We start from the raw sequence: 22333 nt of genomic DNA, 5'->3' as shown, positions 1-22333 counted from the left end.
GGTGCTGCCATCCCCAGGAGACCCCCAAGAAGTTCTCTAATTCTAGGAGGGGTGAGGCTACATATGCGTCTCCCGTCTCCTAAGGTGGGCTTCCCTGACCTTCTGTTGAGAATGCTGCCAGGTGAGTGATCCTGGTTTGTGATATCTGAACCCTTTTCTTGGACACTTCATACACTTTATTGGCTAGGTGGTTTGGGGGTGGTTACAGTATTTTTTATCGGAAGCTTCCTTAGTAGGCCTGGCGATCAGACTGATGTCTACGTTTTGGAGGAGGGGATCCCTCCTTCAGATGTAGATCTTTTAGGCCTTTAGCTGTTTCCCCAAAGATGATGAGGGAATTTTTGAATTCTTGGAGCAGTACTGTCTGGAATATTGTTTTTGTTGTGTCTTTGGGTCCTGCCACTCAAAAGCAAAAATTCTGTGTGACTTTGGGGCAAATGGAATATAGGAGGTGTGTCTTTTTTTTAAAGTGCTTTTAAAAAAGATTTTTTTGGTGGGGATGTGGATCATCTTTAAAGTCTTTATTGAATTTGTTACAATATTGCATCTGTTTTTTTTCAGGTTTTTTTTTTTGTTGTTGTTGTTGTTCTAGAGGCATTTTGGGATCTTAGTTCCATGGCCAGGGATCAAACTTGTAACCCCTGCATCTGAAGGCAAAGTTTTAACCACTGGACTGCCAGGGAAGCCCCAGAAGGCATCTTATAAATCTTAACACAGAATACCAGGTCCTGGTGGATGGAGAGTGGCCAGTAGGGTGTAGGGATTAGGGACTGTTGGATGTGTTTCTTCAGGGGCTTCATTACTGCCCTGAGGTCCTGTGGGGCTTCCCTGGTGATGCAGTGGTAAAGAATCTGCCTGCCAATGAAGGAGATCCAGGAGACTCAGCTTCGATCCCCAGAGAAGGAAATGGCAACCCATTCCAGTATTCTTGCCTGGGAAATTTCATGGACAGAGGAGCCTGGTGGGCTACAGTCTATGGGGTCACAGAGTTGGGCATGACTTAATGACTAAAGAGCAACAAAACAATCTGTACCATCCTGCATTCCCCACTGGGTTTCTTTATGTGAAGAATGGGGGTATTACAGGCCGATTGGATGGTCGAATAAGGCCCTAGCCAATCAGGTCTTGTACAGGGGCAGTCAGTGCCCAACAAGGCCCCCTGATGGCGAGGGTACTGTTTTCTCTTGGGTCATGTGTGTCTGGGTTTTAGATGGACTATTACTGGACTTGCTCTGACAGCTCATCCCATCTGTCCCTGGTCCCAGACCTTGAGCTTCACCTCAGGGAGGTGGACTCACTCTGTCTGGGGAGGTTTGTCCTCAGCCATCAGTGTCATTCATTATCTTGTGCCCTTTGTCTATGGGGACCCCAGACTCTAGCTTGTCTCCCGTTGTGGAGAGTAGCCCCCAGTTTATGTAAGACGTCTCTTCCCAGGACGGGTACAGGGCATTCAGGGACCTGCAGGAATGAATGGGTGAGTGTGTGCTGGTCCACTTTACCTTGGAGTGGCTGCAAATGCCCATTCTCAGGCCTCCCCTGACACCCCATCATTTTACAGCTCTTGGGACCAAGTTTGCCTGGTCTGGTGCTCAGAACTGAGCATGTGGCACTGGTGCTGACTAAAAGTATATTTATAGCTTTTGTTATATCAACCTTCCCATTGATCATTTCAGATTTTCTTGATTCATTCTTATGAATTCAAGAACAACTCTTATGTTGTTGTTTTAGGTCAACCTAGCTGTGTGCTCACTCACCTCATCTATGTTGTTATTGGCAAAATTATTACACTTCTATATGTTACAGGATCAAAAATACATATTGTTTCATTCAATTGCTTTTCAAATAATTTAAGAGAGGAGAATAGAGATGTATTTTTACTATATTTTATAATTACATAAAGTCATGTCTCTTTTGTGACCCCATGGACTGTAGCCTGCTGGGCTCCTCTGTCCATGGGATTTCCCAGGCAAGAATACTGAAGTGGATTGCCATTTCCTTCTCCAGGGAATCTTCCCAATCCACAAATCAAACCCATATCTCCTACACTGAAGGCATATGCTTTACCACTGAGCCATCTGAGAAGCCCCCTTATGTAAGTGAATAAAATGTATATATACATATTTTAAGCTAAAATGTTTAAATGGAGGTTGGCAAATGGTTTCTGTAAAGAGCTATATAAATGTTTTAGACTCTAGGCCCACATGGTCTCTCTTGCATACTCTTGGTTGTCTTATTTTTTCAAACCATTTAAAAACATAATAATTCTCAGAATAGGAAAGTATTCACTCTATTACAAAGTATGCATCTAATTCTCAGTTACCTGAAATAACCTCTCCCCCAAGCCCAACAAAAGTTTTAACACTGGATTTATAAAAATAGCACACTGTTTCATGTGTCATGTATTAGTTTCATAACTTTTCCATTTGAGATGCACTACCTCAAAAATCACTGCAGATGGTGACTGCAGCCATGAAATTAAAAGACGCTTACTCCTTGGAAGGAAAGTTATGACCAACCTAGATAGCATATTGAAAAGCAGAGACATTACTTTGCCAACAAAGGTCTGTTTAGTCAAGGCTATGGTTTTTCCTGTGGTCATGTATAGATGTGAGAGTTGGACTGTGAAGAAGGCTGAGCACTGAAGAATTGATGCTTTTGAACTGTGGTGTTGGAGAAGCCTCTTGAGAGTTCCTTGGACTGCAGGAGATCAAACCAGTCCATCCTAAAGGAAATCAGCCCTGAATATTCACTGGAGGGACTGATGTTGAGGCTGAGGCCCCAATACTTTGGTCACCTGATGCAAAGAGTTGACTAATTGGAAAAGATTCTGATGCTGGGAGGGATTGGGGGCAGGAGGAAAAGGGGACAACAGAAGATGAGATGGCTGGATGGCATCACTGACTCGATGGATGTGAGTCTGAGTGAACTCTGGGAGTTGGTGATGGACAGGGAGGCCTGGTGTGCTGTGATTCATGGGGTCGCAAAGAGTCGGACACGACTGAGCGACTGAACTGAACTGAACCTTCATTTTTACTGAGACTTTTTAGTTAAAATAGGTGAAGCACTCTCTACTTGGTTTATGTGACATTTACCAGTGCTCGTTTATTTATGTGAATTCAAATTACCCTCTGGGGTCACTGCTTTTGGTGAAAAAATTATACTGTGTGCGCCAAAAACAAACTCAATTTTTTTTTTTGAGTTACTTGAAAATTGTTATTTGGGCCAAGATTTATATCCTCCGACCATGCTAAGTTTTTGTTTATTGGGTAATGTCTTTGTTTTGTCTTCTTTTTTTGTTTGTTTGTTTTTTAAAAGATAGCTTTGCTATATCAGATTCTTGATTGACAGGTTTTTTTTTTTCCTTTGGATTATGTTATCCCATTGCTTTTTGCCCTCTACTGTTGCTGATGAGAAGTCAATTGCTAATCTTTATTGAATTTCTTACAAATGGAAAGTCTTTTTTCTCTTGCCACCTCAAGATTTTCACCTTGTATTTGCCTTTCAGCCTTTTTTTTTCAAACTGTCACATGTCTATCTGTGGATTTCTTTGTGGAATTTGTGGAGCTTTCTGAATGTGTAGATTAGTGTTTTCAATAAATTAGGAATGATTTCAACCATTATATCTTCACATATGTTTTCTTTCTCCTTTTCTGATATTTCTCTTACATGTATCTTGATGTACTTAATGGCGTTCCACATTTCTTGAGGCTCTGTTCATTTTTCTTCATTCTTTTTTTCCTCTTTGTTCTTTGGCTTGCAAAGTCTCTGTCAACTTCAGGTTTGTAAATTGTTCTGCAAGAATTTGGGCCTCTCTAGTTAATTTTTCATTTCAATTGTACTTTTTAAGTCCAGAATTTTTATTTGGTTCTTTAAAAGTTTGTATCTCTTTATTGGTACGAGCTATTTGATGTAACATTGTCAGCATACCTTCCTTTATTTTGTAAACCATGGTTTCCACTAGTTATTTGAACATACTGTATTTATAACTACTTGAAGTCTCCATTAACTGTTAAATCCAACATCTGGTCACTCTCACAGGCAATTTGTGTTGTCGGCTTCCCCCACCCACCACCCCCGCCCCCCCGCCATGTGTAAGTCATGTTTTTCTGTTTCTTTGTATGTCTCATACATTTTGTTGGAAACTGGACATTTTAGATAGTTTAGGATAGAAATTCTGGGTTGTGGTCCCCGCTTCCATTTACTTGATTGCTTAAGTGAAAGTGAAGTGAAGTCACTCAGTCGTGTCCGACTCTTTGCGACCCCGTGGCCTGTAGCCCACCAGGCTCCTCCGTCCATGGCATTCTCCAGGCAAGAATACTGGAGTGGGTTGCCATTTCCTTCTCCATTGCTTGTTTAGTGACTTTTATTTCAGTGAAGTCTATTTTACACAAACACATGGAGTGTCAAACTTTTGATGTTGCTTCTCAACCAATGGTGTGCAGCCTTGAGTGTGCCCAGCTGCCCTGGATGACAGTGCATTGGCAGGGCTTCTTTTTGGCGGTCTTTTCCCCTGATTGCACCTAGCTGTTAAGCTCCACAACTTGTAGGATAATTGCTCTATTGTTTTCAACAATGCTCTAAGGCATCAGTTGTTCCAGAGACTAAACCAAATAGTTCCTGAGATCAGTGTTTGATATTTGTTATTATCCTAGGAGAGCTACTCCCAGCGCCCCGCTCCCACCCCAAGTTCTCTACAGCAAACTAAGAGTCTTCAGTTTAGCCTCTGTCTTCAACAAATCTACCAATATCCTCTTATTTCTCACCACAATCTCCAGTTTTTGAATGCATCATTACGCGCGAACTTCTCCATGTTCTTTGGCAAAGTCAGTTTCTCTGGGAAGAGGCTAGGAGCTATCTGTTTATAGCCTGCTTCCTCCTCCAGAAAAATCTCTGAGCCAGGGCTCTGGAACTGGGAAGTGGTATATAGACAGTGATGTGCTTCTATCTGTTATACCCCCACCTTAGGAACTGAGCAGGAGGCAGAGGTGGGTGCAGTGGCTTCAGGTCTTCTTGACGTGGAACCACTGTCTCATGAGCCGGGGCGAGGGTGATCAGGGACTCAGAACTCCCAGTGGCTTTGTGACCGATAGAGTCTGTGTCCCAGTGGGAACCAGATGGGAGGAGGCAGCCTCATCTCCTGGCCACTCTTGCTTGGAACTTAGTCTCAACAACGGGTGTCTGGGGACACGATGAGAAATGCTGGCATCCCGCCCTCTGGGAGAACAGCCTACATGCTGGGGGCAGAGCGAGATTTGTGTTCCAGGCCACGCAAGTCTGGAGTGGGGTTTCTGTGCCACTGAACTGGGAGAGGGGAGGGAGTGGGTGTGATTAAAACACCAGACTATCACTATTACTATATCTTTGTTGACTTATAAAAAAAAGTGTATGTGCTGCAGTGCCCTTAGTATCATTTCTGGAGACTTTAAATAATTGTTTCTTAGATAGTTTTCACTGGGAGCCCCTCTGCAGAAGTCCTCATCCTGTCATCCTAGAAGTCCACCCCCCACCAACTTACTTTTTTGCTTTTGTCAAAAGTCATTGTAACATACATGTGCAGTCGGTTTCTGGACTCTCCATCTGTTCCAGTGATCTGTTTGTCCATTTTGATGTCAATGCCACATTCTCCAAATTACTGTAAATTTATAATAAGCCTCGAAGTGAGATAGAGCAAGTCTTCCAGTGTTGTTTTTTTTTTCAAAATGGTTTTGGTTACTCTAGGTCCTTTGCAGTCCCATCTAAATTTTAGAGAAAACTTGTTAAAACTTGCTAGGTTTTAAAATTGCAGTTGAATTGGATTGTATGCTTATTGTCAACAATCTGGGATGGTATAGGGGGTGACAGGGAGGTTCAAGAGGGGAAACACGTATATACTTACGGCTGACTAATGTTGTTGTATGGCAGAAGCCATCACAGTATTGTAAAGCATTATCCTCCAATTAAAAATAAATTTTAAAAAAATTAAAAAAATCAATCTAGAAAAGAAATGAAAAATTTTATTCAAGCTGAATTCAGGATTATAACCCAGGAACAACCTCTCAGCTCTGAGATCTATTTTGCCCATCAGAGATCAAAGCATAGGTGTATAGGTTTTTCAGAGAAAAGTGAAAAGTGAAAGTGTTAGTCACTCAGTTGTGTCTGACTCTTTTTCGACCCCATGGACTGTAGCCCTCCAGGCTCCTCTGCCCATGGGATTCTCTAGGCAAGAACACTGGAGTGGGTTGCCATGCCCTTCTCCAGGGGATCTTCCCAAACCAGGGATCAAACCTGCATCTCCTGCATTACAGACAGATTCTTTAGCCACTGAGCCACCTGGGAAGCCCTGATGAAAGTTTTAAAGACTCTAATAAAAATTTCTGAAGTGGGGTGGAGGTTTTTAAGGGGAAAATGATTTTGAGGAATGCTTGTCCTTTAACACAGCTGTCTGAGAAAGATAAGTGTGATGAGGCTGAAGCACTTCCTTTACTGTCGAGGGGAAGAACATGCTTATCATGATCATCCCCTTTTTCAGAATAATGAGCTTGCCAGTGTGCTCTAAATTCAGGGCACGTAGACAAATGAGAGAGTTCAACTTTTACTTAATTGCTAAGTCGTTTCAGTCATGTCCGACTCTGTGCGACCCCATAGACGGCAGCCCACCAGGCCCCGCAGTCCCTGGGATTCTGTAGGCAAGAACACTGGAGTGGGTTGCCATTTCCTCCTCCAATGCATGAAAGTGAAAAGTGAAAGTGAAGTCGCTCAGTCGTGTCCAACTCTTAGCGACCCCATGGACTGCAGCCTACCAGGCTCTTCCATCCATGGGATTTTCCAGGCAAGAGTACTGGAGTGGGGTGCCATCGCCTTCTCCCTTAGCAGTGTTTAAAAACCACAACTCTGTGCTGTCTCTAATAGATGTTTAAATACAAAACATTTCAAATTTAGCACAAATGATACAGGCTAATGTGTAACTGGACTTGGATAAAGTCATATGAACCAAACGGTCCCTTTTCAGTGTTTGAGAGGAAAGGGTGTTTGTACAAAGTCATGGGGGTGAGGCTGGGTTCTTGGGGAACAGGGCTGTGCAGAAGCTTTGGGTCTAAGCCCCAAGCTTTGGACTCAGAGCAGGCTGAACAGGTGTGGTGGGCGGCTCTGTGGCGGGGGCAGAGTGGGTCTGTTGAACACCCTGAAGCTGACTTTGCGGACGGTCTCCTTTCTAGCACTTAGAAAGGGTTTTTTTCTGCTGCTGGGAAGCAGGAAGCAGGGCTGCGTCAAGTGATTATCTGGGAGCAGCCAGGCATAAGCTCGGATGCTTTGGGAGGTGGGGGTGGTGTGAACAGAGATTCTTCTTCCTTTCGTGGATGGGGGAAGAGCGTGCTTGGTGACATTTTTCTGAGTATAAAAGGAAGAATACAGGTGTGAGTAATGATAATTGTATGTTAAAAACAGAGCCACACTGATATTGAAAAAAACAGAAAAAAGCATTGTAAACACACTTTTATTTAAAATTCAGATTTCTGAAACAACTGTACAACACCTAAGAGTGGCATCGTACGTCTTTAGCTAAATAAGACATAGCACGAAAATAATAGGAATTTTAACTTTTGAAGGTTCTTTTAAAAGCACCACTTAAAACGTACATATTGTTCTATCTCAGGAATGAGTTTGAAAATGCACAAGGGAAGAAGAGAGAGTTTTTTAACCCCTGGTTATTGATGGTGGGGGGAGGCGCTAAATTCAAAAGGATTTTGAGATTTTCCTACGTTGTTCATTTAAAGGTCAATGGGTGCAGAGCTCTCAAGAATTTCTGGGTAAATAAGGGCTACAGCTTTTCATAAATATGGTCACTGGCCAGGTTTCTAAAATCATCACCCCTAAAAAGTATAGGATCGACAAGTATCTTCCTGTTTTGAGAAATTCTGAGAAAAGACCACAAGTGCAACACATCAAAAAACAAAAACAAAAACTGGAACTAGTTTTAATAATCTCCAAAAACTTGTAAGTTCTAGATTTATTTTGAAACCAACTTCCAAATAAGACAGAAGAAAACCCAGACGAATGTATATTACACCACCGAAGCCGCTTAAACCTGCCGGGAGGTCGCTGTGCTCCTTCCTTCGTGGAGCCTCGGGTGACTGTCCGCCGTCAGGACGGAGGCCCTGCTGTAAACCCGTCCTGGTGTCTCCGCACCACCCCAGGCCCGGGCGCTGGGAGGGTCTCGCTGGGCCCCGGGCCCCCACCTCACCGCTTGCTGGACCGCGACTGCGATTTCTCGTGGCCACCCCGCTTCCCCCGCTTCCCGGGCGGTGAGCGCCGGGTGTGGACACTGTGCTTGTATGGGTGAGACCGGTGCTTCTGGCGCCCTTCCTCCTTCTGGCTCTGGCTTTTCGCTGGTTCCTTGCTGTCTTCTTTTTGTTCATGGTCTTGCTCTTTGTGGGAGGGCAGGGTGTTCTTAATTGTGTTAATTAGAAATCTTTTATTTGTCCCGGCAAGAGGACACTTCATCCTGGGGGCAAAGAGAGAACAACCACAAATCAAATGTGGACTCCAGAGCCGAACCCTCCCATCAGGGCCTGTGCCAAAGAATCTTGCTTCCCCGGAGTCAAGTTTCTGAATTTGTTCAGCTTTCCTTGCATGCCACCTAGTGTAAACTCCGAGTACAAGGGGGAAAACCCAGGACACTGAGATTGCCAGACAGACTGGCTGGACCCTGTCTTTAGACCTTGACCCTGTCTTCCAGGCTGGGACTAATTAAGCCAAGGAATACACACAATGTGTGTACAGGTACTGACCACAACACACATCACCCGAGTCATTTAATTCCTTTTTTAAATTCCTGAGTCATTTATCCCCTTTACCATTACACCTGATTTGACTAGGCGTTAACTCAAAATGCAGGTTTATGTTTATGGTGGCCTGCTTTTAAATATCAAAGAATAAGGGTAAATCCCTCTGTGAGGAACAAAAAAAGTATCTCCTGCTATACCCTCAATACTGGATCTACATGATCTACCCTAGAAATAAAAAATAATAATCTAAAGAGTCTATTAAAATGCAATAACCACCTTTTACCCTCTGAAAAACTCAGTTGCTAATTAAGGACTTTCTGTTTCAGAACCCTGCTTTGCCAGGGAGCTCTGGCCACACATCTCCCCTCCAGGCGAACTTCTGGGCCATGTACATTTCAGGGGCTTCATGATTCAAGTTCACCCAGGAGGAAGGATGTCACTGATCATATCATTAATTTACATGTTGACACATATTTACATATGCAGTATTTGTTTTTCAGGTGTAGCCAATCTTTCATTTGGCTACACAAACAAAAACCGCACACAGTGAAAACTTGAACCTCTCTCTCGGCCTTGAGCTCTGGTCTGTAACATAGTAATTAATTTTGCTGAATCTCATCACCAGTTTTTCTTCTGCAACGAACTCATACAACACGGTGCACACATGTGCTCTGGGGTCACACTATCAGACTGGACCTTGGGCATGTCAGATCATCTCCCTGTTGCCCATTCTCTGTTAAATGCGGACCATCATAGTGACCGAGTTAGAGGGCAGGTTGGTGGAGGCTGAATGTGCGCTCGCAACAATGCCTGGTAGGTAACAGGCACTCAGTAGAGGTTTGCTCTGGTGCATACCCTAGCCCTTCGGCTTCACTGGCTCTGGAATCCTGAGAGTTACCAGATACCTCTGTGCTTCAGTTTTCTATTTGTTAACAGAATCACCCATCTACTGCAGGAGTTGAGTGAGATAACCCACGAAGCACTTAGCACAGTGCCTGGCATAGAGCAAATTCCTGATAAATGGTACCTGTGGGTCTGTGATTTCTTATGCATGATTCCAAAATTTGAAAACCAAGTTCCTTTTTTGGACACAACTTATTTGGCAGCCAGACCTGACCTAATCTGACACTGGGCACTTATTTCTAGTATGTGTCCCCTTTGGGGTAACATTCATTTGCTTTGCTGGGGACATGACTGTGTGCTGAACACATACCATGGGGGTACTTGTCGTGCACGCTGTCTGTGCTATGGTACCTTTCTAAGAAACTTTTCTGGATCTGAGGGCTTTAAACAAGGGACTGTGGACGCTTCTTATTACTATTCATTATAGTAATAATGTAAAGTAATGTTATTACTGTTCATTCTCCTTTCATGAAAGAGAATATATATAGCACTCAAATTCATATATTCAGGATTTGTCCAGGATGGAAACTCAAGACGACTAAGTCTCAAATCACCTGAGATAGTAAGTTAATTAAGAACATAGCAGAATATCTGATGTCTCTCAATGAAAAAAAAATTATTAAAAAAAAAAAACCTTGAGCCATCAAGAAAAAAATAAGATATTTTACAGAAATGTTCATAAAAATGGTTACAGTTTTAAAGTTTTGGTGCTTAAAATGGTTAAGCTTCTATATCTGCAAGCTTCACTCTCCAGGACACCTCAATTCTCCACTGATGTCAGAGCCAGTGGGCCAGTGGGCATGACCTCTGAGCTTGTTATCTGCATTTCCTAATGACCCGTAAACTCCATCTATAGGTACTCCTCAGATACAATAACACTGGAGGCTGGAGTGATGTGTGATCTCAAAGGGCCCTTCCTGTTTGGAGTGTCTCATGTTCTCTACGTTTGTTGACCCTTTGGAAAATGACCGTTCTCTCCTTCACCACATTAGGAAATTATTTCATTGCTCTCTGATTTCTTGTGTCTCAGCTCTTTTAGTGCCACTTTTTTCTGTATTTGAGATGACACGATACGCTAGTCTTAGATCCTCAACTGTCCTGAAGCCTCTTCCATGTCAGCTTTGCGGGGAAAGCGTGAGCCCTGGGGCGTGGGCACAGGCCTGGCTGCTGGGCGCGTCTGCAGCGGCTCTGTCACTGGCTGTGCCGGGGATGAGGGTGGGGGCCACGGGGTGTGCAGCTGCGGAGCTGTGACCCCACAATGTCAACCTTCTCACCCTGGCTGTTTACTCTTATTTTTGGTTCATTTTTGATTTTAGAAAGTTATACTAGCTCACGTGGGGAGAGCCAGATTTAAGGTGCTAACAACATAAATGGACATGAAATTCTATAAATAGAATGAGATGTGTTAAAACTGCTTTAGAAAGTACCCATGACAGCAGTGTCAGACTCAAGACCTGGCGTTCTATCCATGTTAAACCAAAAAGTGAAGCAACTTCCTTCTGCTTTCAAAGCTGCTGATGCAGAGCCTGAGAGGAGGGGTCTCGCCTGCCCTGGCAGAGACTGAGATGGACTGAGGCCAGGAGTGTCAGCTCTTCAGCCTGCTCTCCCCATTTCCCAAGTAGGCGTGCTATGGAACGTCCTTCACAAAAATGAGGCACTTTCTCCTGGCAGTAATCAGACTCCACTCATGAAAAACAGTCAACTGTTTTTCATGATTGTTTTGTTTTGTTTTTCATGACAGCCTTGTTTCAAACAAGTGCAGAGAACAGCAGGGGGAAGATAAATGTTTTTTTTTTCTTTCTGATTTTAATACTTTGGACAGAGGTAGTAATATCCAACACTCTGCAGACGTAGAGCTGCCATGTCAATTTCTAAAAGACTTTCATGAATGTGACCCATCGAATAAGTGGTACGTGACCACTCGCCAGTGAGAACCAGGAGGGTGGAGACCATGCTGACGGGTAATTCCTGTCACCAGCGTCGCCTCCCTCCGTCTCTCCCGCCATCGCTTCTCTGACAGATGTACAGGAGGCTGCACGCTTGTGGGTCCTGAGCTGGGAGGGTATGGAGCCTGGACGGGAACCAGGGCTCTGGTTCCATCCTTCCGGCACGACCCCAGTTAGTAGCCAGCAGGGGGGGTCCTCCCTTCGGGACAGATGCATAGAAGCTGATAGTATGTGGCGTCAGGTGGGCTCGAGACGCTGGCCGTGCGGGAGCCCAGGTGAGTCTGACACAGACAAGGAGGGGGCACAGAACATCCTGGACACACGTGACTTGGAGATCTGCGAATGCGTCAGGCCGCGGGAGATGATGGTGGTTCTTCCTCTGTTTAGGGAAGCAGAGCCTTGGGATCAGGGAGGCGGGCTCCATGCATTGTACCCTGATCCAGTCCTTTGTTTTGCTGCCAAAGCCCTTCCCATGCAGGCACACAGCATTTTATCTTCCATTCTGCACTTTTCTTTGTATGCTTGCGAGTAATGCAGAGTAATTAAGGATGAGCAGTGCAGCTATAGGGATTATAACACTCTACAAGAACTTCTCAGGTGACTGAGGCATTTGATTGCCAGATTAGCACCTGTGGCACCGTGGGCGGTTATGGTGACTGTGGCGCCTTAGACGAGCTGAGTTGTTACCAACTGCAGGCTCAAGATCCAGGATCACCTGGCTCCTTGGGCTGTGGGGATTGTAGCTGGGCTTCTTTCTGTGGCTGTTACCTCAGACGTACATCTGAGAGCATGCAAAGGAGGTGCAGAATGGAAAATAAAATGCTGTATGGGAAGGGCTTTGGCAGCAAAACAAAGGACTGGATCAGGGTACAATGCATGGAGCACGCCTCCCTGACCCCAAGGCCCTGCTTCCCTAAACAGAGAAAGAACCACCATTATCTCCCATGGCCTGATGCACTTCATAGATCTCCAAGTCACATGTGTCCAGGGTGTTCTGTGCCCCTGTCCTTGTCTGTGTCAGACTCACCTGGGCTCCCACAGGGCTGGTGTTCCGAGCCTACCCAACGCCACATACCATCTTCTGTGCATCTGTCCCAAAGGGAGCAGCCCTGGCGACCAGTGTGCTGACAGCTTTTCTGTAATGAGGTAGGTTTTCAATACACTCCGCCTCCAACACTACACCTAAAAGTAATGACTAGCCAACACATATGTGCATCTGTATCTGCAGTATTGATTTCTAAAAATCTGAGGCTCTTTCATGTGTAAGGCATTATGCTAGGTCCTGCAGCAAAAATACATCCCAGGCTGCCTGTGTTTGAGGCGATGGCCAGGAGGGACAGAAGGTGGGACAAGGAGAGGGTCAGAGCAGGGGTGTGAGCAGCGGGGGCTCTGGAACGTACGACAGGGCACGCAGCGGGGGCTCTGGAACGTACGACAGGGCACGGCCCCTGGGCCCCTGCTCCCTCAGCCATACAGGTCGTCTCCGCCACCATGTGAGCTGACGGTCGCTCCTTCGGGGCTCCCCACCCACTTTCCTAACCGGGCAGGAAGCGGGGTGAACGCAGGAGGCAGGGGCGGGATGCCCAGCGTCCTGTGTGCTAACAGACGACAACCACTGGGCCCAGGACGAGGAGGGGCAGTGCTGGTTCCCTCAGACGTTTAAATGAATCAAGACACCGCGTGACTGGCTCAAGGCCGGGGAAATGATTCGCTACTGACATAAAATATCAGAAAATGTAGGAGTGCTCACCCATGTCACCAGATTGACCCCAAGCCAAACAGAAAAGCACCCAAAATATCATTCCCTTTAAAACAACTGCGTTACGAAAACTGGAGAATCGTTTTCTGTCAAATCCAACCTTTGGGACTTTTTGTAGCAAAGTACAAGCCTCTCCATGTCTAAGGCGGAAGTTACCCGGGCACTGGACTCGATTATTACACTGGGCTAGGATCAGCCAAAGTGAATGGGACCAAATAAATACAGCTTTGTAGAACGTGAAGCTGAGCAAATTTCTGAAATTTGTGCTTATAAATTCCTTTATGTTGACTGAAAGGAAGTCACACGGGCCAATACTTCAGTTTCTCTAAGGCGTCTGTCAAGAACAGCTTCTCAAGAGATTCTTTTTGCTGAAATATGTCCAAGGAAGTACATAGCACCAAATGGTTTCTTTCTTTATGCTATAAAAAAAGTTCATCCCACTTGCATTTTCTCTAGTTCAGCAATCTCTTTCTGGCAACAGCTCAACTGCCTCACTTGAGATCTCTCTTACGGAATATCCAAGAGGAAAAAAAGAGTGTCACTTGCTCTAATTCTATTTTAAATTTTAGAGCAAATGTAAAAACCTTCTAGATGCTTAGAAAAGCAGACCACCGCCCACCAGTAGTTGACCAGTTGCTCCTTTTGGGTATCTGCTATAATGATTACATACATACAGATTGATCCACACTTGATCTTTGCAGTTCATTATATCACTGCATCCATAAAAACGTAAGAATGGATTTCTGAAAGATAACAGCTTAAAAAAATAATAGCAGTACTATAATCACAGCTAAACAGAAGTCCACATCAATTCCTTCTATCATTACATACCTTTGTTTCAATGAGTCTGGATAAGAATGCAGACAAGGTTACACTTAGAGCTGTCTCAGATCTATTAATTCATGGGGTACTCCTCCTCCCTTTTTGCCATGGAATTCATTTGTTTAAGAAACTGGTTTGTTTGTCCTGTAGAATTCCTCATATTTTTCATTTCTGTAATTTTATCTCTACAGTCATTGAGTATGTTCCTCTGACCTCTATTTCCTGCCAACTAGTAGTTCTCACTAGAGACTTGATCAGATTCAGGTTCTTTACAAGGATGTCTCATAAGTGGTGGTACTCTCTTCCTATTGCACCTTTCTGTGGTATAAGGATCGATGCATGAGTCCAGTGTCATCAGCCTGATCCACTCATCAGAAGGTTCCCCATCAGCTTCTCATCTGATAGATTTAGCAAGTCATAGACAGAGCTTTGCCTAGATTCAGTCTATCACTAGGGATTGTAGAATAATGACATTCTTTTTATTTTTAAATCATTTAAATAATCAAATTTTTAAATCATAAATTTATACGTCTGTCTTCTGTATAAGCAGACATATTTACTGTCTGCTTACACAGAATCACATTTATCCTTTTAAGTAAACAGCGTGATGAGTCTTGACGAATGTGTGTAGTCATGTTATAATCACAACAATCAAGATGCAGAACACTTCCATCACCCAGAAAAGCTGGGCAGTAAATGCAGTCCTTTGGCCCCCACCTCTTGGCAAGCGATGAGTGGGTTCTGTCCCTCTGGGTCTGGCTTTTTCTGGCTTTTCTCCGGGTCATATAAATGGAATCTCACACGGTGTCATGTATTGAGTCTGGTTTCTTTCATGAGCGCAGTGCGTCTGAGACTCATCCACGCAGTGTTATCAGCAGCTCTGCTCCTTTGTGTTACTGACTAGTATGGAATGTATGGGCATCACCAGGGTGTGCCCACACATCAGCTGATGGGCATGTGGGCTGTTTCCAGTTTTGAGCTATCACGAGTAAAACTGCCGTGGACATTACTGGACAGATTTGTGTGTGGGCTTACATTGTCAATCCTCTGGTCAGCGGTTAGAAGAATAATTCTGTGAGTGCGTATTGTAAGAAACTGCCAGTTGTTTTCCAAGTGGCTGTATGACTTTACATTTCTGCCAACAATGTGTGAGCATTCTAGTTATTCCAGATCCTCCTCTTTATCTGCTGCTGTCCGTCTTTTTAAATTTTAGTCAGTCTAGTGCATTTGTAGTGAAAAACTGTGGTTTTAATTTGCATTTTCCTAGTAACTGATTTGAGGATCTTTTCATATGCCAATGAAAAGATATTGGCCAATTTGATATCATTTTTGGTGAAATGTTTATTCAAATCTTTTGTCTGTTCTTAAATTAGATTGTCTTATGATGGAGTTGTTGAGAATACAAATGATGATAATCTTATTCTGCAGTCCCACATTTAACAGTTGCAATTCTATAAAGAAGTTTTCTTTCATCAGTTGTTATATAACTTTGATGTATAATTTGTACAAGCAAAAGGATAAATACTTGGTTCTTTCTCATTGCTTATCAGTTATACAAACAATGATTCGGTTCCTTAGCATCGTCCAACAGGGACCACTGAGTTTCCTGATGTGATTATTGTTATGACCTTATAGATTGTGACATGTTTTAGGTATCTCTGCCACTACAGCTTTATTTTTTTGATGATTCAATTACCAGGAGGCCTTTCAAGTTGGTTCCCAGTCTTTCTGACCTGACTACTGTAGTCTTTGAAAGTTTTACTTTCTGATATGATAAGGTTTTCTGGCTCGGCTTTATGTGTGTCCTGACTGCACAGTAAACAGTGGTCTTGCCCACAGAGTGGTCTGGACTTTGCCCTGGCTTCTGGGAGGTAATATCAATTCTGGGAGGCAACGTCATACCTGATAGAATCGTCTCTGCTTGGGGTGGAGCTGGCCACACCTGACCGTGAGGGCTGCCCATGCCAGAGAGACAGTCTACATGATTCAGGGTGGGGATCTGGGTTACTGGGGCACTGGTGGGCAAGAGACTGAAATCAGTCATGTGAGCAATCTATCAATCATCCTACAGAGAGGAACTCCAGTGAAAACTTTGGACACCTGAGGCTCAGGGTCGCTTCCCTGGTTGGCAGAATGCCAAGTACACTGCCATAGGTTGATGCTGGTCGTAGGGTTGGGGGGTCGTGGTAACTGTCCTGACTCCATGGGGGGTGGGCAATAGCAACTCTGTGTCTGGAACCTCCCCAGACCATGCCCTTTACATTTCTTACTTTGGCAGATTTTAATCTGTATGCTTTCCTTGTAATAAACTGTAACCGTAAGTATAATAGCTTTCTGTGAATTACATGAGTTTTTCTAGCAGATCACTGAGGCTGAGGGTTGCTCTGGGAACTCCCTGAATGTGCAGTTGGCACAGGGAGTGCGGGTGGTGCTGGAGGCTGTGAGGAGGCTGTGCCAGCTCGCGTGCAGGCTCAGCCTCGGATCTGCAGCCAGTTATTTCTCTAAGGATCTCTGGCTCCTGTCAGTGAGACACGGCCTTGTATACACCACTGTAGTATTATATGCCATCTCCGGGTACTGGGGGGTACTCACTGCTACTGAGTGGAAGGTCATTGTTTCTAGGGCTTTTCTGTGGACAGAGTAGAAAAGCTTATTCCTCTCTCTCTTTTTTACATTATTTATTTATGGCTGCGTTGGGTGTTTGTTACTACGTGTGGGTTTTCTCCAGTTGTGGCAAAAAGGGGCTACCCTTGAGTTGCAGTGCACGGGCTCCTCATTGCCATGGCTTCTCCTGTTGTGGAACTCAGGTTCCAGGGTGATGGGCTTCAGTAGTTGTGGCTCCTGGGCTCTAGGGAGTGGGCTCAGAGCTACAGTGCACCAGCTTAGCTACCCCATGGCACGTGGGATCTTCCTGGACCTGGGATCGAATCCGTGTCCTCTGCATTGGCAGGTGGATTCTTCACCACTGGGCCATCAGGGAAGCCCTTTCTTTCTCTTCTAAAGTGAAAATCTAGTACAACTTCATAATGGTATTACCAATTAAAATTTAGGGTTATGGATTTTTATGTCTTTAATTTTATATTTGTAGCTTTTATACTAAAAACCTTAGTATCTATAACAAATATTTACTTACTCACTTTATCCTACTATAGAGTATTTTCAGAATAACAGTATCAATATTATTACTAACAATGTGATGACTAGAGAAACAATTTAAAGTTTCTTTCTAGTTCTTGTCTGTCTTTTGGAAATACAGTCAAGTTTTACAGATCACCTGAAATAGTTCCTCTGTGTGTGGCTAAGCTGTCTACTATATGGCACATTTAGGTCCATTTATTTTATGTTGCTTGATTTTTACGAATTGCCTTTTCCCTCCGTTTCTTTGACTTTAACCTTGGTTTGTATCTGATGTAGGCCCTGTTCTTGTAAGAGTCAAATCCATACACACCTAGCTTGTACTCCCATCCCATTTTTACATTTTACACTGTTTAACAGCACTCCATTAGAGTGAATTTTAAATTGTAGATAAAACATCTAAGTCAGCATATTTATTGGATGCAAATGCTATTGCTAAAGTAACACTTAGAAGAGTAGACGTGGTTTTTAAGGTTAAATTCTTCCTTTGTTTATATTAAGTTTTAACAAGCTCTGTTTAGTTAAAAAAAAAAATGCAAAGGTTAAACTTTTGTTGTACACAGCTGAATTGTCACAAAACCAAAATACTTAAAATTAGAATTTTTACAAGTAAATTTTAATTTATTGAGGACTATAATTAAGTCAGAAATTCTTAAACAACGAACACGGACGTAATATTACTCGCACTCTGGTGGCCTCAGGCACAGCCGGGTAGACCCATCTCTCGGGGACTTATGGGTGGGAGGGTGTTGACACCATGACAGGTGTTCTTGGCCCGCACCCCTCTGCCCACTGTTCCTTGGCCACAGCACTCAGCAGTGTTCTTCTTCCACCACCTGTCTCTGGGTGATCGCCTCTACACCCATGGTTCTACATTCCCTCTGCATGCTAATGCAAACTTTTCTCTTTAATGTATATTTACATATCTTTAAATTTTTAGGATGATGACTCAAGTACTTACCAGCCCATTGGTCCCATTGTTTCTGCTCTTGTTTTCCCACGTTTTGCCTCTTTCAGCAGCTCTTCTATCGCTTTCCTGGTGGGAAAAAAAGGAAGAAATTTGAGAGGTCATCACCCCACTATATTCTGAAAATCTATATATCCCACATATGTGACTCTGGGAAAGGAACAGCTTTAGAGGCATAAAACTTCAAAATTGGGGGACAAATTTTAAAAATGTTCTTAAATGGTTGATAGTTTTGAATACATAAAAATTAAAAAGAAATCCTTTCCATGAAGAAGAAAAACAATGAAGAAAAAATTGAAGGCATCAACCCTTCCCTACCCACCAAGAACTTCAACTTCAACTCCTTTTTATCTGTTTCTCCGTATTTACCTCCAGGTTTCTAACAGTATTCTTTCAAACTGTTTCACCACCCTCTTAGTCCTCAGCAGATATATCTGGCTATTTTTATATTAACATAACTTACATATGTTTTAATACACTCCTATTAATAGTGAGATCTTCAGAAAATGTCACTTCAGCTAACTCAGCAGCTGGATGCTTTCTGGTCCATCCTGGGAGGGCCCACTGATGGGCTGATGAAAAACAGAAACACGGACCAACTTGCCCACTTCTCACCCCTGGACTCAGACCAGGGGTCACAGCCCAGCCCCTCGCTGTCGGGAATACTAAATGCAGCTGGTCGCCACACAGCCTTCTTCCATCTCCTTAAAATAATAATATATCCTACTGATGTGATCTGAGGGCTTTGCCTCATAGGGCATTTCAGGAAAATTTTATCCTGTCTGGCTCCAAAACAGAGATCCCTACTTCACCCTTATAGATGTAAACAAAAAATAATAGTAATCAAAGGGTAAAAATATTCCAAATGCACCCCTACCTTCCCATCAATTAGAGCGGTAGTTTTCAAAAAACCAACAAACAAAAACAACTAGGAAGTCAGTCATCCTTGTATCCACACGTGTCTTCCCTCCTGACAGCAGAAACACTGAAAATCATTAGGGAGAGAACTTGCTTGTGCAGGGCCCCAGTCATGAACAAACGAGCCAGGATGCATTCTCCCATAAAAACTGGTAAAACGTCTGCCTGGCTTTCTATATGCGCCTACGAAAGCCACTTTGTGTGGTGATACAGTGGAAATGCCATCCATCTGCAGGAGACAATGCTCAGTCAGGACCCTTGTCCAAATCCTGAAGACCCATCCAGGCACTTTCAAGAGGATGTGGTTGGATGTGATTCTTCTGTGGTTGTCATTCCTCTTAAAACTGTCTCCAGCGCTGCTGTTAACCTGATCTGCCACAATTAAGGATACCTTCTGATTTATGATAATAGTCCAAGAGAAAAGAAGGTATGAGTATGAGAAGGACCACCTGGCATGTACCAGCTCACGAGTGATGGGAGGTGGTGACAGGTGGGCCGCGACGCAGGCCCAGCAGGCTGCCTGTGACTGGGGCGGACCTGGTAATTGCAACATGGAGCAACTCATGTTGCTACGAGCTCTACAGTTTACAAAGTACTGCCCTATCTGAACGTGACTATGTAGTTGTCAATACCAGTTTTCAGACGAGGAAGGAGGTAGTGGGGACACAGAGAGCAGGAGGAAGAGGAACAGAACAAAAGGTCCAGCGTGTTTAAGGCTGCCTGCCTCCATCTGCTTGTACTTCCTGTCTCCTCCACAAGCATGGCAAGACCTGGAGAAGCTGTTTTCTCTTTATCATTAAAAGGCACAAAATAAATGGAAAAGAAGAAAAGGGATCTGACAGAGCTGCCACTGCTTCAAACTCATTCAGAGAGCTGGAGAAGGGGAGGAGGGACCCTGGGGGCTCAGACTTGGTCCTGGGAATGCGGACCTTCTGGCGCCTCACACCCCTGACTCCTCACATGCTCCTGCTGCAGGGCTTTCCTTCCGAACAGGAAAACGACAGCTCCCAGCTGTCCTGTGTTTTGTCCTTGAAATAACAACATCACCTTCAAAATCAAGGAGGAAAAAAAAAGTCAAGTATTTTTCCTCACTCCTGTAGCCTCTGCTGTTTTCCCTGGAACTCTTGATTAACGAATTCCTGGGTAAGGAAATAACAAAGTCAGTTCCTACTGCACAGTATCATAGAGGCCAGATACTGAAATGATCAAAGATGATGAAGCATCGGCATCATGAAACAAGATAGTTTTTAATGAGATCGTGAAGCAGGAGTTATAAACTGCAGTTAAAGTATAGGAAAAGCAAACAGGAGAATATATAAGAACTAAGTACAAGGAGAACTTGAACAATGAAATTTCAGACACGAAATTAAGTGTCATAATTTTTATACTTAGATCATTTACACATCCTAAAGGCTTCTTTGTAAAACAAATTCATTGTATGAGAACAGACAGTGCAATGGAGACAAGAAGTCCAAGGAAGCCAGATCATTAAGCAGACAGCTTTCTGGGCATAGGAACAAACTGCAGTCAATTTTCGATGATCCATGTGTGTATCATCCATGGCCAGTTTCCATCCGAGTGCGGCTTCCTCAGGCCTGTCTGTTCGTTCCATTAGCCAGCTGGTACACGCTTACGGAATGTAAACTGATCATAATAGCGGCTTAAATAAAATCCAAGTGGGGACGCAAATCTGGTGCAAAATCGTCTTAAAGTCCAAAGTCAAACAAATTAGTTTTGAGTTTTATCTGGATCTGTGTTCCTTTTTATTCACATAACTTGACTGAATGTTAACTGTGTCAGTATAGACAAAGGGTATATGCCCTTTGGGCATGCCCTGGGCATGTTTGTATGCCCAGACAAAAGGCGAGATATTCAAGGCAACTACAAGGAAACAATAGAAGTTAAATAATGAACACAAGAAAATGAGATTTTAAAAGAAGTAATACCAGAGAAGCTAAATATCAAGTAATTGCTCAAAAAAGACATCTGTACATACTTTCTTGAGAAATGGTGAAAGAAAGTGTTATGGACTCAGACAAATGCTTGAGTAATCTGATTTAACATTACAAATACTAGTCAGTCTCCAAGTATAACTATTCCTCATACTGAACAAAGTCAAGTCATGAGAACCTCCAGAACACTGACCTGAAATCCTGAGACAAGCAAGCAAATGGAAACTTGGCTCGACTGGGAAACGATATTTCCTTATGGCAAAACCTACTGCATTCATGCTGATAAGAAGATCTTGACATGCTCATGTGTCTTTTCTCTTTCGATCACTTGTGGCTCAAATCCTTCCTGGACTCTGAGGCAGTATCCGCTCTGAGGTCAACAGGGCACAGCCCCACATCGCCACAGACCCCACTGTTTCTTCACTTGAGGACACATGTCGGAACACAAGGAGGGTGTTTCCTGGGCTGGGAGCTGCCCCGGCAGCGGATTTGCATGTGTCTGTGATACTTGGGGCTGTGCAGGTTCAAGGAGACTCTCCTTTGAATATCAACATACTAGATAAGCTCTTAACATGCACCCCAGGAATATGATGAAAACTGACAGTGGACCATGTATCTTACACTTCACCCTCAAGACTGCTCTAAGAGACTACTATTTCAGTTATAAGGGGAGGATAAGAAAAACTGGAGAAACTGGTGCTGGGACGTGAACCCAGGCAGTGACTCTTAGCTGACTCCAAGCCTAGCTGAGGTGTGGGAAGGCGAGACCCCTGCCTCACGCAGCTCAGCTGAGCAAGAGGAAGCAAGGAGAGGGGTGGCCGCACGTGTTCTGTGCTCACGACAAGCACTGCTGCCGTGAGGGCGAGCTCCCGGCCCTTCACCTGGACGTGGACCTTCTCAAACGTCCACACCTCCCCATCCGGGGTGGCCTCTGAGGGTGGGGTGTTATTACTGTGAGATGACTTCTTCAGGTGACATGGGGACCAATTCCTAATAGTTTATTTTTTTAGAGGGAAACCTGATTTCTCAGTTCACAAAACATCTCACCACAGGAATCACCTCATCGTCAAAGTAGCATTTCTACAAATATCTATTCTTAAGTCCTGATTAAGAAAATACAGTGAAAATACACACACAGAAAATACAGCGACTCATTTTCAGTTCCAATT

General features: G+C 43.8%; 1 long non-coding RNA gene across 1 annotated transcript; it reads right to left on the bottom strand.

Moving 5' to 3' along the window:
• Positions 1-7455: 7455 nt before the first annotated feature.
• LOC104996832 lies at positions 7456-18384 on the bottom strand. Its single transcript, XR_826252.1, has 2 exons — positions 18289-18384; positions 7456-8479 (listed from the first exon to the last, which is right to left on the bottom strand). It is a non-coding gene; the product is annotated as an uncharacterized LOC104996832 (long non-coding RNA).
• Positions 18385-22333: the final 3949 nt, after the last annotated feature.

Source organism: Bison bison, unplaced genomic scaffold (genome assembly GCF_000754665.1).
Source record: "Bison bison bison isolate TAMUID 2011002044 unplaced genomic scaffold, Bison_UMD1.0 scf7180017864299, whole genome shotgun sequence".
NCBI lineage: Eukaryota > Metazoa > Chordata > Mammalia > Artiodactyla > Bovidae > Bison > Bison bison.
The sequence above is the reverse complement of the archived record's forward strand: the minus strand, read 5'-3'. Positions and strand labels throughout refer to the sequence as shown.